This window comes from Sinocyclocheilus rhinocerous, unplaced genomic scaffold (genome assembly GCF_001515625.1).
Source record: "Sinocyclocheilus rhinocerous isolate Xijiao unplaced genomic scaffold, SAMN03320098_v1.1 scaffold861, whole genome shotgun sequence".
NCBI lineage: Eukaryota > Metazoa > Chordata > Actinopteri > Cypriniformes > Cyprinidae > Sinocyclocheilus > Sinocyclocheilus rhinocerous.
Window position 1 is genome coordinate 1380124 of NW_015640043.1, and position 18437 is coordinate 1398560.

At 37.2% G+C, this 18437-nt stretch overlaps 1 pseudogene; it reads left to right on the top strand.

The window, feature by feature from the left end:
* LOC107752331 (proprotein convertase subtilisin/kexin type 5-like) overlaps window positions 1-17343 on the top strand; it is a 22894-nt pseudogene extending 5551 nt beyond the window's left edge.
* Window positions 17344-18437: the final 1094 nt, after the last annotated feature.

Consider the following 18437-nt stretch of genomic DNA (forward strand, 5'->3'; position numbering starts at 1 on the left):
GTCATTTCGATACAAGCATCGGCACAGTGTGTGATACAATAGTGCTTTGAAAACTGCGTTGGAGCATCGGAGCCTCGGTATCAATCGTCCCATCACTAGTGTTTGCTGCAGAGAGTCACACTTCTCTCCTGCTCCAGACTGAACTCTTTGGTGGATTGTTGTTTGTCACCCTCAGACTTTTAGTTGTGTATTAGCAAGTGGCTAATAGTGCTTCTGTGGTGAGCTGTGTCTGGAGATAATATCTGACCCTGTTTTTGCTTTGTTGAAAAGTTAATAGATAGATAACAGATAATATAATCTTTTTATTTTCCTTTTTCTGTATATTGGTGTGAGTTATATTATCCCAGGAGGGAAGCTGCAGGGAGAGAGTGCCTTTTTCTTTGGATACTACTTTCATCCCTGTTTTTGGTTCAGTTAGGGAGTTGAGGGAAGTTATATGTTGTTTATTTCTCTTTTCTTTTGGGTGTTTGAGGTAAGTTAGTGCTGCTCCCTAAATTAGTTAGTTAATCGTTTTGTTTGTTATTTTATGCCTTGCTCTCTTCTTATCCATCACCATGCTAAAATGTTCAGAGAGTTGTCATGATTGAAGTCAAATTAAACTACCATGATTACAGTTAAATAAAATAAAAGACACATTTGATACAACCAAATTAAATGGTGGTCAGACTCGGTTTCTCCAGCCTATCTAACGAAACATTGCGACGCAGAGGATGGTTTGAAAAAGTTTTTAATCTGTGCCAACTCGTGTCATGCGTAGTCCGGTCAGTGGATTCACATATTGATCAATAATATAAAATATACAAGTGTGTCACCATCACCTGTAGCTCGTTATGAGAGCGTGCCTGAGACTGAGAGTGGAGTATATGGTGGCAGTCTAGTGTTTGCTGGGGGGAGACACACTTCTCCCCTGCTCCAGACTGAACGCTTTGGTGGATTGTTGTTTGTCACCCTCAGACTTTTAGTTGTGTATTAGCAAGTGGCTAATAGTGCTTCTGTGGTGAGCTGTGTCTGGAGATAATATCTGACCCTGTTTTTGCTTTGTTGAAAAGTTAATAGATAGATAACAGATAATATAATCTTTTTATTTTCCTTTTTCTGTATATTGGTGTGACTTAAAAGGGAAGCTGTAGGTAGAGAGCGCCTTTTTCTTTGGATACTACTTTCATCCCTGTTTTTGGTTCAGTTAGGGAGTTGAGGGAAGTTTTATGTTGTTTATTTCTCTTTTCTTTTGGGTGTTTGAGGTAAGTTAGTGCTGCTCCCTAAATTAGTTAGTTAATCGTTTTGTTTGTTATTTTATGCCTTGCTCTCTTCTGAGCCATTGCTCCCTATCTCTTTATATTAAACTCATTGTGCTTTTTTTTGTAAATAAATCTCCATCTTTGTATACATTTGAATTGGTGTCATTTTCACTCTGGGACAGAGGACTTTTTTCTTAGTTACTCCCCTCGCAAACCCCTAGACAGGAGGGGAACGTAACAATATATATACATATATATATATATATATATATAAAGGCAATACACTGCAGGCAAAACCATTGTTTTTTCATGAACTGTTCAGTTTTGAGATTTTGAGCTATTTGTGCTTCCATAACTTGTGGAGTAGTGGAAAGAGAAACATCCAAAATACACATTTAAGTGTACACGTTATCTATTTGAGTATGTACATTTCATTAAAGGACATTTTCACAAAAGAAATCAGAAATCTCCACTTCAGTAGCACTTACATATACCAAACGTTCCAGGTTTTTTCCTGTGTATATTTTTTTATTTTTACATTGTTGTTTGTTCACATATAATTTGCCTGATTCATGCAACACATTTATTCATAAAAATATGGTATTTATGTATGTATTCATTCACTCATTGACAGTATTTCTGATTTATGGACTGAAAACCTCCTCTGTAAAATTGAATTGGAATGCCGTTTGACCAGTCAAAATTGAGGACAGGAACTAACTATTGTATAACTTCTAAACAATCATGTAACATGCAAACACACACACACATATATGATACTCACAGACATTTGCTTGAACCACAGGTCAGGTTCAGGATCTGGATACGCGGGAATGTAAAGACTGCGGTATTGGCTGTAAAACATGTTCCACAGGTAAATAACACACTTTTATGTTTCATTATTTTAGCAGTGCAATTCATTTATGTAATATTATGCTTGATTATTCATCACTACTCATTAATACTTGCAGCCAATTGTTTGCCAGTTGTTTGTTATGTTCTTGTTTTATGCTTAGCAGTGACAAAAAAATATCCAATGTATTGTTTAATAGTCATTGCCTGTTTTGTGTCCTCGACAGATGATCCAGAGGTTTGCCACAGCTGCACAGACGGCTACTACTTGTAAGTCTGTACTGTATTTGAGAAATCAGTTTATTCCCACTGCTATAAAATTTAAATGAAAATTTGCTGAAAATGTACTCACTCTCAGGCCATCCATCAAGGATCCTCTGCAGTGAATGAGAGTCCAAACAGCTGATAAAAACACTGGGGAAAGCAATATTATGAATAGATGACTCGTATTTTAGTGACAGTTTGAAGTTAAAAACTTCAATGATGAATACAGCTTTTCACTTCACAAGATGACTGGAGTAGTGTGGATTACTTGTGGATTATTGTGATGTTTTTATCAGCTGATTGGACTCTCATTCTGACGGCACCCATTCACTGCAAGTGATGTAATGCTAAATTTCTCCAAATCTGTTCCTATGAAGAAACAAACTCTTCTACATATTGGATGGCATGAAGGTGAGTAAATTTTCAGCAAACTCTCATTTTTAGCTGAACTATTCCTTTAAGCTGTATTGAAGTCTTTTGGAGCATATTGCAGAGATACTATGAAGAGAACAGAGGTTTGATTGTGTGTTGCTCCCTGTGTTATGGCCTCCAGCTATTGTGTGCATCAGATTTAACTTTTAGTTAAGTCTCACAGCCGGGTTACCTGAGATCCACGCTGCTCTACATAGAGGCACCTCTTAGGAGTTTTTCCCTCAACTCACTCAATCTGTCTTCTTTCACTCTCTCCTCACTAATTTGAGGCCATCTCCTCTTCGCTCGGTTGAAACTGAAGGACTTTCTTTGCTCAGAGGGTTGGAGTGTCTTGTACGAGAGTCCTGACTAATGAATGTCCACTCAGAGAGGAAAAGAGCAACGTTAATCCCCCCGAACATTCCTCATGCTTTCATTGTGCTTGCACCGTTGCCAAGGCAACTGTTGTCCTCCGTCTCACTCAAACATCTTGCTTAAGTGTTGAGTTCCAAAGTGAGGCACCTCTGTGTCTCAGACGGAGCACTTGATCAGCCATGCTTATCAACTGCTTAACTACAACAAGATATGTGTTTACCATAGTGCAAACATGTGATTTATGTAGTTTTATTCGATTTATCTTTAAGTTAAAATTGATTTATTTAGATGTATTTTAAGATTTATTATGACTTACACCTGCAGTACCAGTTAGACACTTGAAGACACCTTTTCTGCTACTATTTTCCACATCTTAGCATGATAATAAAGTCATCAAAAGTATGAAATGCAAAAAAAAAAAAAACTCAAAATAGCTATCTCAAAACTCGTTGTCTAGAATACAACTCTGCACACTCATCCTTAAAAACTTACAAATAAAGTTCAAATACATTTAAATTTTAGTTTTGTAAAGAAATCCATTCATAAGTGCTACTAATTTCAAGCATTTATGCATATGCCTGTACAGTAAAGAGATTTTTTAAATCTTCAGATGCATACATTTTGTCAAACCAGCAAACATTTGACTGATACTGTATTAATTGCTTTTATATGTTTTATTTTCCTGATTTTTTTATTTATTACAAGGCTGGAGTGTAAAAGGTGATATTGGAATTATTGGAAAAATTATTTGGGGAATATATGCGCTACCGTTCAAATGTTTTGGGGTTAGAATTTTATTTTAATTATATTAAAAAATAGTGTAAAAATGTATTTTACACATTCATTTAACAGCAATTTTTTTACATTAAAAAACAGTAACATTGTAAAATATTGCTAAAATTTAACATAACTGTTTCTTTTTTAATATATTTTTAATATATTTTTATTTTTTAAATTAAGTAATTTATTCCTGAATTTTCAGCATCATTACTCCAGTCTTCAGTGTCACATGATCTTTCATAAATCATTCTAATGTGCTGATTTGATCAAGAATCATTTATTTTTATCATTGTTGAAGATAGATGTGTTTCTTAATATAGTTGATAGATGTGTTTTTTAAACTGCACTACTTTTTTCAGAATTATTTGATGAATAGAAAAGGGGGAAAAAAACAGTATTTATTTTAAATAGATTTTTTGTAACATTATAAATGTCTTTACTGTCATTTTAGATCCATTTAACGTGTCCTTGCTGAAAAAAAGTATAAAAAAATCTTGTGTAAATTCTAATACACAGTTTTTATTAAAAGCTTATTGAAATGCTGATTTTTCTGAAGTGTAAACAGATCTTGGCAGTCAGTAAATCCAGGACCAAACTACTTAGTCCAGTCTGATTATTTTTGATGGGAGGGGAAAATAAACAAAATATCTGTCCATATTGTGCCTGAAATAACAGTTTGTCTATATTCAATAATCTATATAACTTTTTCTCAAGCAGCTCTGATGATAGTCTTCTAATGCTTCCAGCTGTCGTTCCTGCAGTTGTATATACTGCAGGAGTTTCCTTTTTTTTGTTAAGGAGAGACCAATGTGCCATTAAATTATCTCTTCATCTGTTCCTCATTTCTTCTCTTCCTTTAATATAAAAGCTCTCTTATCACTTTACTGGATAATTGTTAGTCAGTCCTCATAAACACTGCTGATTTAAAGACTGTGTTATTCCCAAATGGTCTATACAACATTAAAAGAATCGTGATAGAATTATGACAACAGACTGTAAACTGTTATCTTCCAATCTCATGCTTTCAAATATTAGAGGTCTATTGTCATCTGAAAGTTCGATGGCTGAATAATTGCAGTAACACTGCTGCAGGCAGGTGCGTTGTGGTTTTGGGATGGCTTTTTATTTCTCTGGTGTGGTTTGGCTTCTCTGGTTACTCTTTACTCAGACTCTCTCTGTCAAAGCACTGAAACCAACTGCCCCGGGCTCACAGAATCTCAGCCGGCATTATATTCCTCACCTTGAAGGAGGAGCTTGTGAATCAGAGCGTCTTTGATTCAAAAGTAAGTCTACAAAGACGTTGCTGCTCTGAAGCTGCTCCAAAGTCTTTGCAAGCAAGTTTTCAAACAGCTCCAAATGATAGGAAGAATACTGATGTTGGGCCAAGTGACTAAAGAGTTTTTAACACATTGAGCACTGTATTTGAGTGTGTCATACTCAAAACCTTACAGTTGAACCAGCTGCTAAATTTTCTAACTTTGCATTGTTGAATTTAAATTAATTTATTATCACAGTGTTTCCAAAGTTGCAAATTTATGTGAAATATATCATAATGTTGCAAAATTATTTTTGCAAATTAAAAAGTGTCCACTGCATGTGTTAATGAGAATGAAACTGGCACAAAATCTAAATAAAAAAATTGACAGAATTGTGGCACTTTTAATAAAATGTAATATACTGTATTACCTGTGATTTAGAGCATGCAGACTAAATGACGAGATGTTTTCTTTCTTTCTTTCTTTCTGCACCGAGTCTATTTTTGCTGCGCTGCAAGCGCTGAATTAAAGTAACAGCGCATTTTTTGCAGTAAGTGTTTCTGTCCATGGCAAGTTTGTGATAACATAAGAAAAGTAGTGTAAATGTTTTGCCACTTGCTTGAGCAACTTAACATATAAATCTAGAAGTAAATGCAAAAGTAAAAAGCATTGAATGGAAGGCTTTAAAAAGATCGGTATCGGTGATCGGTATCGGCAGATACTGCTTTCTGTGATCGGCGATCGGCCTCAAAAATCCTGATCGGAGCACCCCTAATTTTTGTTTTACTCCGCTGCAAACACACCAATTTTCTATGTAAGATAGGCACAAGTGATGTGACTATTAATGCTTACGTAAAGAAGGCAATAAACACAGTTTATTAAAAAAAGATTTGGCTGCCAATGGTCCTGGCTGTACGATCTCAGTAAAGTATGCAGGATTTCAGTCTTCTTCTGCTTTCTCCACAAACGCACTCACAGCTGACCTGCAAGACTGCATAAAGCCATCTGTTTGCGACATTACCTTACTTGCATAATTCTTCTAGTGAACACAGAAGAAGCTTCAAAGTTTGAAGCTTCAAAGTTCTGTAATGACTCATCCAAGCATGTAAAACAGCCCTCAAGGAATATGTTGAAGCCCTGCTCACTTCTTAAAACAATGCAATCAATGTTTAGCCTCAATATGTGACAAGCCTATTGTTTGTTATCTCTGTGTGAAGACACAGACAACAGTGTCGTCAGCACTGTCCCCAGAGGACCTATGAGGACCACGGTAGAGGACTGTGTATCAGCTGCCCAGAGCCGTGTGTGGACTGCAGGAGCGATAGCCTGTGTCTGACATGCCAGTCCGGATACTTCCTGAACAGTGCGTACACTACTTCCTCTGAACGCTTCGCTAAAGTTCACTCTCATTTTCCTGATAGCCATAGCTGTTTCAGTCTCATTACTTCGGCTGGTTAAGTCTAGCCTAAAGCTACAATTTAAAATGAATACTACTTTAAAGTTGTTTTTGATTTATCCAATCGTAGAGAGCTAAATGATCTAGAGACGCTTGTGAAAAAAACCCTGAGTGTCAAAACTCCATTGGGTCACTTATAATGAAACTTAAATGTTTTGTTGTCATGCCAATATATTTATTCAACTTTAAGTGTTAATAATTTTGAATATAATGTTTAAAGGTGAAGTACTTTCCGTAACACTTGCGTAACCATATATAATTGCAAAAAATAAATAAAAATAGCTTCCCTTGCCATTGGTTGACCAAACAGATTGCTTTTTTTGGCAGGCAGGAAAAAAGAATCGAAATTGCAGAACTCACAATTCTAAGAATTACGAGAAAAAAAGTCAGAATTACTTTGAATGACTTTCTTCTCAGAATAGTGAGTTTAAACTCAGAATTGCAAGAAAAAGTCTGAATTGTGAGATGACAATTTTTTTAATATAGCACAATTAAAAACAACCCACGTTGACCAATGTGCTTTACAACAACTAAAACCACACACAACAAAATAAAAACAATCAGACAAAAACAATTAAAATTGTAGTGGAGTACCATAAAAGAAAGTGCTTCAGCACAATAAAAACAGTACTGTACAATGGAAAATGCTTCAAGTATTAAATGCTTTATCAAACAGAAAAGTGTTTAACTTAGATTTACTTGGATAAGGACACAATTAACTTTTTATTTATTTTTTATCTTAACTGAAAGTAAATCAATTGTCCATTAATTTACTGAAATCTTTAAATAAATATGTATACATCCCTTTATAATTAAATAATTTATGTAATAATTAGTAATTATGTAAATTAGGTTCAGCAGGAAAAAAATGATTGGAAACGCCTGATAGAGCATTGCATGTGCTTTAAAGGAAAGGATATTGGGCACAAAAACACTGTTTCCCTCACTCATTTGAATGGGAAATAGAAATGGGATGCAAATATAGTTAATGCAAAACCTTGCACAGGTTAGCACTGTGATTCTGATCTGAGATCAGGTTCATTCATGCAAACTAAAGTTCATGTTTTTGGGATTATACACACCTACTTATTCCTAATTATTACTACATTAATATACTATGAAATACCACAACTGTTTTATCACCTGTGAACAGCTTCTGTTCAGATGTTTGGGGTTGATAATATTTTTGAATATTCTCTTATGCTCAACAAGGCTGCATTTATTTGATCAAAAATACAGTAAAACAGTAATATTGTGAAATAATATTACAATTTAAGATAATTTTATGAAAATCACACAACACTAAACTAAAAAATAAGAGGATAAACAATTCTTTTTGCATGAAAAAGATGGCACCTGTGTGAAGGAGTGCCCAGCAGACACATTTAAAGACTCCAGAGAGTGGCGCTGTCTGGCCTGTCACAGCTCCTGTCTGACCTGCCACGGGCCTGGAGTAAGAGACTGTGACAGATGCAGTGGCTGGAGCCGCCCAGTTTACGGGAAGTGCCCGGTGACCAGCTGCCTGGAAGGCCAATATGTTGATGGTGAGAAAGCCTGCCATTTAATATAAGAACAAAAAAAAAAATGGATAAGCCTACCTTCTGTTGCAAACTTGCTGTTTAGTTTTAGATTTGCTTATGTCTGTTATAGTTGGTGTAATACTGTCCTCTGGTGGATATGTGGTAGTAAAACACTTAAAACGTTAATGATTTATGTCCTGTAATTTAGCACAGATTTCCAAAATGGCGGGGGGGGGGGCTTTAAAGTTTTAACATTTTATTTAATATGTTAATTGAATATTTTTAGCATTTTAACACATATCGAATAGGAAAAAAAGGTTTTATTTTATGAGGTTATAAATTTCAAGATTGGAAATCTTCTAATTAATCATTATTTTTATTTAACATTTAATTGTTTTTAACTGTGTGACAGTCTCTGTAAAGCTGCTTTGGAACTCTAAACTAAAAGTTTAGATATAATAATCATGTCTTTTTTTTTTTTTAGTGGAAAGTCGCACTTGCCGTTACTGTGATAGATCCTGCCTGACATGTTATGGTCCAGAGGCTCAGAACTGCATCACATGTGCTACTGGTAACGTATAGGTTAGCTTTCCTTTCCCTCCCACCTGATAAACAGACTGTCAAAGTTCCCTTTTAATAAGTTCCTGCATCAAAATAACTTGCTGAATAAATAAGATATTTATCTACTTAATAGGTTCTTCGCACCTCTGTTTGCTTTCTCAACAGGATACATGTTGGAGCCGGAGGCCATGTGTGTAGACCGCTGTCCTCTGGGTTTCTATGGGAACAGCTCCAGTCTGCTGTGTGAGAGGTGTTCTGCTAACTGCGAGGCCTGTGAGAGCAGAGACGAGTGTGTGAGCTGTAAGACGGACACTTACCAGCTCTATCTGTTCCAGGGCAGCTGCTGGTCAGAGTGTCCAGAGTGAGTCGCTATGGCTGTAACTCCAAAAACATGCTTTGCAGAGGACCCAAAAATATTTGGACATTTATAATATATTTATAATATAATATAATTAACTACTTGTCAAAATTTTGGGGTCAGTAAGTTGTTGTTTTTTTAAAGAAATTAATACTTTTATTCAGCAAGGATGCCTTAAATTGATCAAAAGTGTCAGTAAAGACATTTAGAATTTAAAAAAATGGAGTTCTTTCAATTAATCAAAGAATTCTGAAAAAAAGTATCATGATTTCCACAAAAATATTAAGCAGCACAACAATGTTTTCATCATTGCTAATATTAATAAATGTTACTTGAGCAGCAAAATCAGCATATCAGAATGATTTCTGAAGGATCATGTCACACTGAAGACTGAAGTATGATGCTGAAAATTGAGCTTTGACATCTCAGGAATAAATTACAATTGATATATATTAAAATAGAAATAGTATTTTGATCAAATGAATGCAGCTTTGGTGAGCATAAGGGACATCTTTTAAAAAAAAGAAAAAGAAACAACAACCCCAATGATATATAAAATACTATATATAATCTAATTAATATACATTAATGCCTAGAAATACACCTAGAAATTTCAGTTTGAAATTTTATATTTCCTAAATATCCTAAATACTGCAGTGATTTGAGATTTGACTTTGAAGCCTTTAATATTGTTGAAATATTTACTATGCAAGAAACGAAAAAGTCTTGAATATGTGTAGATAAATAAGACAGAGAGGTAAATATAGATGATATGAATGATTATTTATACTATTAATGTAAGAAAACAGCTATACAGCATACGTTTATATATTTTTTTGTTTTGTTTTTTGAAATACGGAAAGATAATTTGAAAATGCATCACTAAAAATTACTGTAAACTGAAAGCCAAATGACTTTGTCAGTTGTTTTTAGTCCTGGCATTTATGAGGATATGTTAATGAACACAAGAGGGAAACAAACTTGTATGTCTTGGGTTTCTTGCAGAGGTTATTTTGAGACAGAGCTGGGGACATGCGAACCCTGCGATGAACTCTGTTTGACCTGTGATGGTATAAGCACGCAGTGCCTTTCGTGTCGAGAAGGCCTTCATCTGGCCAATGGCCAGTGCAGGCAAAACTGCACCCCCATGAGCTACGTGGCAGAAGACGGCACATGCAGACGCTGTGCTCCTCACTGTGATGTGTGCACCGATTTTTCCACCTGTACAAGTGAGTGATCGTTACTGCTTCGATTCTTTAACGAGTAATAACAGATACAGCCAAAAGAGCACTGAAAACCTATCAGTGGCACTTTAACGGAAAGATATTGAATTCATTTTCCCTGTTATATTATCTTGTGTACTATCTATTAATGAGTAATTATGTGTACAGATCAGATCAGATCACATTTGGATTACTTGAGAATTTCAGTGGATATTAGATTACAGTGAATTTGTAATCTAATAACATTGTGTAACTATGGTGTTTCAGGATGCAGTTTTCTCTATCTGCTCTTAAATGGGGCATGCAAGGCTGTCTGTCCAAAGGGCTACTTTGAAGACCTGGATCAGGGGGTCTGTGTGAGCTGCCATCCCACCTGTGCCACCTGCTCTGGTCCTCTCTCTGATGACTGCGAGACCTGCTCTGCCCTCAACCCAAAACTCTACGAGGGCACATGCTTGGAAGAGTGCCCAGCGGGCACTTATTACCAGACCTCTGATAAGGAATGCCAAGGTGAAGTATTAGCTGTAGTTATACCACTAACACACAAAGCCAGTATAATCCTGGTTAGTATAAGTTCCACCTTAAGCCCCAAGTATGCTTCAGTTTTACACATAGTCTAGGGTATGCGCATAGTGTGTGCCATGTAAATTTCATAGTATGCGCATAGCCCAATTTTTCTAATCGTGCATACTTTGTACCAGGGGTTCCCCTAGGGGGCGCCAGCACCCATTAAGAAGGCAGGCGAGCACCTCTTCATTCAGAATTGTACACTCGAGTGAAACAACTGTGAATGTGAGATTTTACTAGCAAATCTTTAGTAAAGAAGGGGCAATTTGACTAGTCTCCCAGCTAATCAGGTGACCGACACATATCCTCAATGGCTATGGTTACGGCAGATTTTAGTGAGATTGAGTTAGAGCAAAAACAGCTAAAAACAAAATGGATGGGTAACGGCAAAATTTCCAGATTGCCAGTGATTTGCAAAATGGTAGATAAACATAGTGGAGTGCATATCCAACAACAGGGGTGTCAAAAACCGGAGCCCTGCAGAGTTTAGATTAAGCACACCTGATCCAACTAATCAAGTCCTTCAGACTTATTTGAAAACTACATGGGCTCCGGCCCTCCAGGAATTGAGTTTGACACCCCTGTCCTACAAGGTTGAAAACACTCAGCACTCAGCAAGTTAAAAGACACTTCACTCATAACTTCTAAAGATGACTCATAACTTCTGGAGACTGCAGACAATGGAACAGGATGAAACTTTCTAATGTCCATACACACTTTCATGCACCCTTTCAAATGGAGTATACTTTAAAAGGCCACGTGCTCGGCGAAACGCGTACAATAAGAGTTTGCATCAAAACTGAAGTATACTGGTTATTTGATTATTTATTCGGTTATTTAATCGCAATAACTGAACACAGTTTGATAATTGTGGCTAATAAGTGAATAAATATAAATGTATTATGTGTCATTTATATGTCCCATATTGGCTCCGTAGAATGTCACCAGACCTGTGCATACTGTGAGGGTCTGTGCTCGGCGAAACGCGTACAATAAGAGTTTGCATCAAAACTGAAGTATACTGGTTATTTTATTATTTATTCGGTTATTTAATCGCAATAACTGAACACAGTTTGATAATTGTGGCTAATAAGTGAATAAATATAAATGTATTATGTGTCATTTATATGTCCCATATTGGCTCCGTAGAATGTCACCAGACCTGTGCATACTGTGAGGGTCCAGATCCCACCCAGTGTCTGCAGTGTGAAAAGGGTCTGGTTCTGGATCCCAACACCATGATGTGTGGGGTTACTGGGGATTCGGACTGCCCACCCAGAACGTTCCTCCCAAACAACCAGTTTACTTGCCAAGCATGTCATCGCCTCTGCCAGTCCTGCGACGGGCCGGGACCCTTTGACTGCCAAACCTGCACCCTGCCCAACTACCTCCATAGTACGAATGACCTGAACTCACATCAGTGCATTTCTTTTGTACACTTCTACTGTTAAGAAAATAATGAAATTGATTGTGAGGTTTGCAATTATTAATACTGATTTAAAGTGTTCATCAGTTGTGGTTTGGCTTTTAAATCCCTCTCTTGGATCTAAAGTATTGTAGAAAGGGAAAACATGTAACTGCTTTAATGGGAACATGTTTGTGTTCCAGACGGTTCGTGCGTGAGCAAATGTCCTGCAGGAACTTACAGTGCCCATGAGGAGGCTGATGGGGTAGAGCTGGGTTTCTGTATGCCCTGTGATCATGTGTGTGCCACCTGTACCGGGACGTCTCCCAGAGACTGTCTGAGCTGTGCACCAGGCTACCTTCATCTGCTCTCTCATCTCTGCGTTAGCCACTGTCCCACAGGGTAAGATCTTCCTACACACACACACACACACACACACACACACACACACACTAATTTAATCCATTATTCATTGGTAATTAAGAGCTTAGTTAATAGAAACTCACCATTGTTTGATAAAACTGTAGCTTCCCAAACTTCCCTTAAAGTAGTCAAAAACCTGAGTATATTTAACAAGGGTCAAATTTTAATGGCCAGATGAAATGGCAAGGCTTGTGGGGCGCGGTCAGCAGGAGTAAAGCTATCCCATCTGGTCTGAACCGACAGAAGGTCTATTGTGGCACTGGCACAAGTCACAGAAAATTTTAATGATGGTTATAGGAGGAATGTGTCACTACAACAAGTACATTGCACCCTGCTGCATATGGGGCAATATAGCTTCTAACCAGTCAGGGAAGAGTCGTCTGGTCTTTTCATTTATATCAAGTGGACGGCTATGTACATGTGCACTGTTATCCTGGGGAACTAATGGCATCAGGATGCACTGCGGAAAAACGACAGCTGGTGGAGGGAGTATCATGCTCTTTACAATGTTCTGCTGGGAAACCTTGGGTTTGGCCATTTATGTGGATGTCAATTTGTGCAACCTACCTAACCATTGTTGCAAAACATATACACCCCTTCTCGGCAATGCTGTTCTGTGGTGGTAGTGGCTTCTATCAGCAGGATATTGTGCCCTGCCACGCTGCATATGATCAGGAATCAATTGAGGAGCATGATGAAGAGTTCAAGGTGTTGCCCTGGCCTCCAAATTCCCCAGATCTCAATCCAATTGAGCATCTATGGGATGTGCTGGACCAACAATTCTGATCCATGGTGGCTCCACCTCACAACTTCTAAGACTTGATAGAAATGCTGATAATGATGGCATAAGACAGGGCTAGTGGACAGTTTGTAGCTATAACAGTAGAGCATTACGTTAGTAATACCAAGGTCATGGGTTTAATTCCCAGAGAAACAGGAACTGATGTAGCTTGAAAGCAAAGTTAGCTACCAAATGTAAATGTAAAATGCCGGGCCTCAAACTAAGTTTCAATCGATGACAAAAGGATTTGTGTTCACTTTATCAGAGCCGTGCCATATGGTCAGTGCATGGCTACAGACATGTTGAGCTGTGGTACTCAAATGGGAAAATTAGGTTTGATCCGGTCTCATTTCCCAGTAATTGACTGTCTTCTCTTCACTGTCTATATATACTGTAATAACAAGATGTGCATTTATTTCACTCGATGTGCCTTCCTCAGGTACTACAGCACAGGGGAGCGCTGTGAGAAGTGTGACCGTTCCTGTGAGCAGTGCTCGGGCCCAGGGCCGGACGCCTGCAGGGTGTGCACACCTCCTCTGCTGGACCTGCAGGGCACCAGACAGTGTGTGGATCAATGTCCGCAGCGCTTTTATGAGAGCAGGCACAGCTGCAGACAGTGCCACACCAGCTGCAAGTCCTGCACAGGTGCTTCTGTTATATCAGTTTTCAAATTTTATAAGCTTCCGTAATATCAACGTATCTTTATTCTAATCATTATATGGCCTCCCTTGTTTGATCATGAAATGTTATTGCAGACATATATATTTGGTTCTGTTTGCTGACTGTTCGATCTAATGTTTAATTGCGCTAAAATACATGCTATAAAAATAGCAATGAAATAAAATCTGTTGATTTAGCTGCCAAGGAGGTATATAATAAATTTCTAAGGAAGTTGTTTGGCTGACAGGATTCCTGGAGGAACAAACTTTGAAATCTAGTAGTTAGTAGGCCCCTAGTGTTAATTTCATTCCAATCCAAAAAGATTATTCTGGGTTCACTACAAATAAAGATCAATCAGAAAAGGCAAAACGTTGATTGCCATGTTGATTACTCCAGATTACCATCTCTTTGAAAGAAACAGTTGGTGCCTCACCCTTTCTCATCTGCAGGTTTCTGTGTTGTTTGCAGATAGCACTCCTCAGGGCTGTGTGACATGTGACTGGGGCAGTGTCCTGCAGGATGGGGTGTGTTACCCTCGCTGTGAAGAGAGCCGATATTACTCACAGGGTGTAAGTGCTGATGACAGTGTGTGTGTGGAAGTAATGTAGTTCATTCAGTAGTGTAAACAACAACATTTCACTTTGCATTTGTCTTTTTCAATGGCATTAGGGAGTTTGTGAACCCTGTGACGAGTCCTGTAAACATTGTTCCGGTGCCGGACCCCAGAGCTGTCTCACCTGTCACCCAGGTTTCGCCCTACATGCCCCTGAGAGTCAGTGCTTGCCCTGCTGCCAGTCTGGGGAGAGGAACGGGAAGTGTTGTCTTTGTGATTCAGGCTCAGGTAGTCCTATATTCAATAGGGCCTTTCGCACAGCAGGAACCTTTTCATAGTACCAGAACTAATCGCGCAAAATCGTCCCAGTACTTTAGTACTGTACATTTAGTTCTGGAACTAAAGCGGTGCGAAAGGCCCTAATGAGACATATTTTTGAAGGAATAGTTGACCCAAAAATTTTAATTTGCAGAAAATATACATAACCTCAGGCCATCCAGATGTAGATGAGTTTGTTTCTTCATCAGAGCAGATTTGGAGAAATTTAACATCACATCACTTGCTCACCAATGGATCCTCTGCAGTGAATGGGTGCCATCAGAATGAGAGTCCAAACAGCTGATAAAAACATCACAATAATCCACAAGTAATCCACACCACTCCAGTCCATCCATTAATATCTTGTTAAGCAAAAAGCTGCTTGTTTGGATTACTTGTGGATTATTGTGATGTTTTTATCAGCTGTTTGGACTCTTATTCTGATGGCACCCATTCACTGCAGAGGATCCATTGGTGAGCAAGTGATATAATTCTACATTTCACTGTTTCTTCTGATGAAGAAACAAACTCATCTACAGTACATCTTGGATGGCCTAAAGGCAATGTTCGCTCTATTTTTTTTTCTTGCTGGGCAAAACTTTTCTCTACTGGGTGGACATTTCGGCCACCTGAGCAAAAACATTCTTTATACCAGACCTGTACAGCGCGCACACAAAAAAGTGTGTAACTTTTAACTTTAATGTGCTATTTATATTTGATTTGACCCTTGATGTAACTAAACGCTGCACATTTTAGGTTACCTGAGAATTTTTTTTTTACAGTGCTGTTACCAAGAAATTCTATAAAATAATATAAAAAAAAAAAAATCTGAACAGTTCAATTCTTTGTAATAATATAATATAATATGAAAAAATGAAGCAGATATTGCTCATGAATTCCCTTTTTGAGGTCAATTATTTATTAGGTTTATAATATAATATAATGTAATATAATATAATATAATAAACAAACTGAAGCATTTAAACAGAATAGAATAGAAAACAAACTGAAGCATTTAAACTGAGATCTGTAAGCTAAATATGTTCAAAAAACATGAACATGTGAATTCTTATATAGTTATCTAAGTAGAGTTTACAGTAGTAGAGTTTGTGCACTACTACTGTAAATGTCTCGGAGTTTTGTTACCGTTCTGTGCTCATCATCCGCTATTTCCAGCACTTAATCAAGACACTCTTCTTTAAAACACGATGACATTTTATTTCACATGTCATTTTGTGTTGGCTCTTGTGTTGAGCTGTTTCGTCCGCAACTATTAAAGTATTCGATTTCTACAGCGACTCATTTGCCGCACATGTTCTAACTCTATAGCGATAACAACTCTTTAGCGGTTTGCCCGAGCATTGCAATTATTTCACATTTAATTCAATCAAATGGCTTTCCCAACTCAGTTTTCTGCATCTGTCCTATGCGCGGCATATTATTTCTTCTGCGCGGTCGCGACGTAAGTATTCCTTAGTAAATATTGAAATTAACATTAACAACTGTAAGATAATACATGTTTTAAAAGTAGTTTCCATTGTTAACTAATGTCAAATAATGCAAACATAGTCAAGTATTACTAAATGTTTACTAATTTTACTCAAATTGGTCTTACAGCCAAAACTGTACAATATTGGGAAATCAGACTCATTTTAAAGAATCTTTACATTTGTATAGTAAATACACTCGTCCAATAAATTAATTGTCCCTTCGCAAACATACACTCCATTTATGTTTTTTTTTTACCAGTTATTTTGCAAAACTATATATTATGTAGGTGAGGGAAAACTGCTTTACCAAGAATTTCATAGGGTTTTACAGTGAAAAAGTCACTTTAATGTAATTTTTGTGTGTGTGTTGTTTTCGTTTTTTTACAGCATTGTGTCTTGAGGCGCCTGTACCAAGCATAAGTCAGGATGATGTTATTCTGAGATCCCAAGCGGTACAGCATGCATCTGCAGCTTTGCCTGCCGCTTTGCTGCTAGCTGTAGTGTTAGCACTAGTTGTGTTTGCACTGGTACAGGCGAGGGCCAAAAAAAGTTTATGCTGGAGACGGAGCTATGAACAACTGAGCGGGGTGGCTAGAGAACAGCCCAGCCCTTGGCCCATGCCACACGGAGTGCCAGAACCAGAGGACAGTGGAGACGAGGTGGATGTGGTCTACACCAGTCGAGATGGATCTGTGTATCGCCGCTACGGCTTCATTCACGAGCCAGACACGGAGGAGGAGCAGGACGAGGAGGACGCTAATGAGAACACACGCCTCAGCAGAGCCTAAAATATGGTCACTAATGAGTCAAATTCTACTAATTCTTTATACGCACACTTTTGTGGTCAGAACTCACTGGATTGGAAGATGGTAAAGATTAATGTAAATCGATACATGATAGCATCTTTATATGTGCTTTCTTGATACATTTATTCTTATATATTGTATATATTTCAGAATATTGCTGCCAGTGTCTATGTAGATTACTGTTATGTTTTTTGTAATATAACCCTTTCCATAATGTAATGTAATGTTTGTTAATGTTATTAATGACAGTTACTATAAAGTGGTACCAAACATTTTTGGGGGTTGATTAAAAGGTGACAGATAGTGTATTCATATTTTGTTAATAAAGAATATTCAATAAATTTCAGAAAAGCCCTTTTCGGTCTCTTTATTAGATGTTTTGCTGAACAGTAAGTCTTGAAGAAGCAGTCACAATGGAGCATGATGCAGGGACCTAGTTTATAAAATGTTGTGTATAAACCATCCTACATTTGATTTTACGATTATTTCTCAAACGTTCGTGCGTGATTCAGAGAACGAACGTACACACAAAAAAAACATGTGTCAGCCCCTCTTTCAGATGTGAAATTTATAAATCTCAAATGACCTTGAAATTGTGCGCAGCTAAATAGTTTCAGATCTCCGCCTTGTAAACGCTGCCTAATCAATGTCATAAACATATAATAGAAATAAAAATCCTTTATTTGTCCATATAATAAAAATACTTTATTGGAGAATGGTGAGCGGCAAGAAGCTTGTATATCTGCAGTACTCTGACTCTCTGCCACAAGGAAACAATATGTTTAACAATAGCTCTAGATCAATAATTCATTTAAAAACTAAACAAAAAAAGCTCTTTAGGAAATAGTAGTTTTCACTGAGCAACAAAACAGCCTAAATCTATAAAAGAACTGTCGCAACTTTTTCCAAGATGCTTGGAAAAGACAATGTCACATAATATTAGAAGTAATGTTAATAACCATCTTCAACCAAATATTATTTCTTTTAGGACTTTTTATGAATAATAGCGATATTCGTTTGAATATATCAATGTTGCTTCGTAAATCTCAAGACCGATCGTTTAGTATGCTTTTTCCAGTGAATGAGAGTAAAATTTTCATTTTCAGAGTAAAAGTTGTTACTTTTTTTAGGTAAAACATT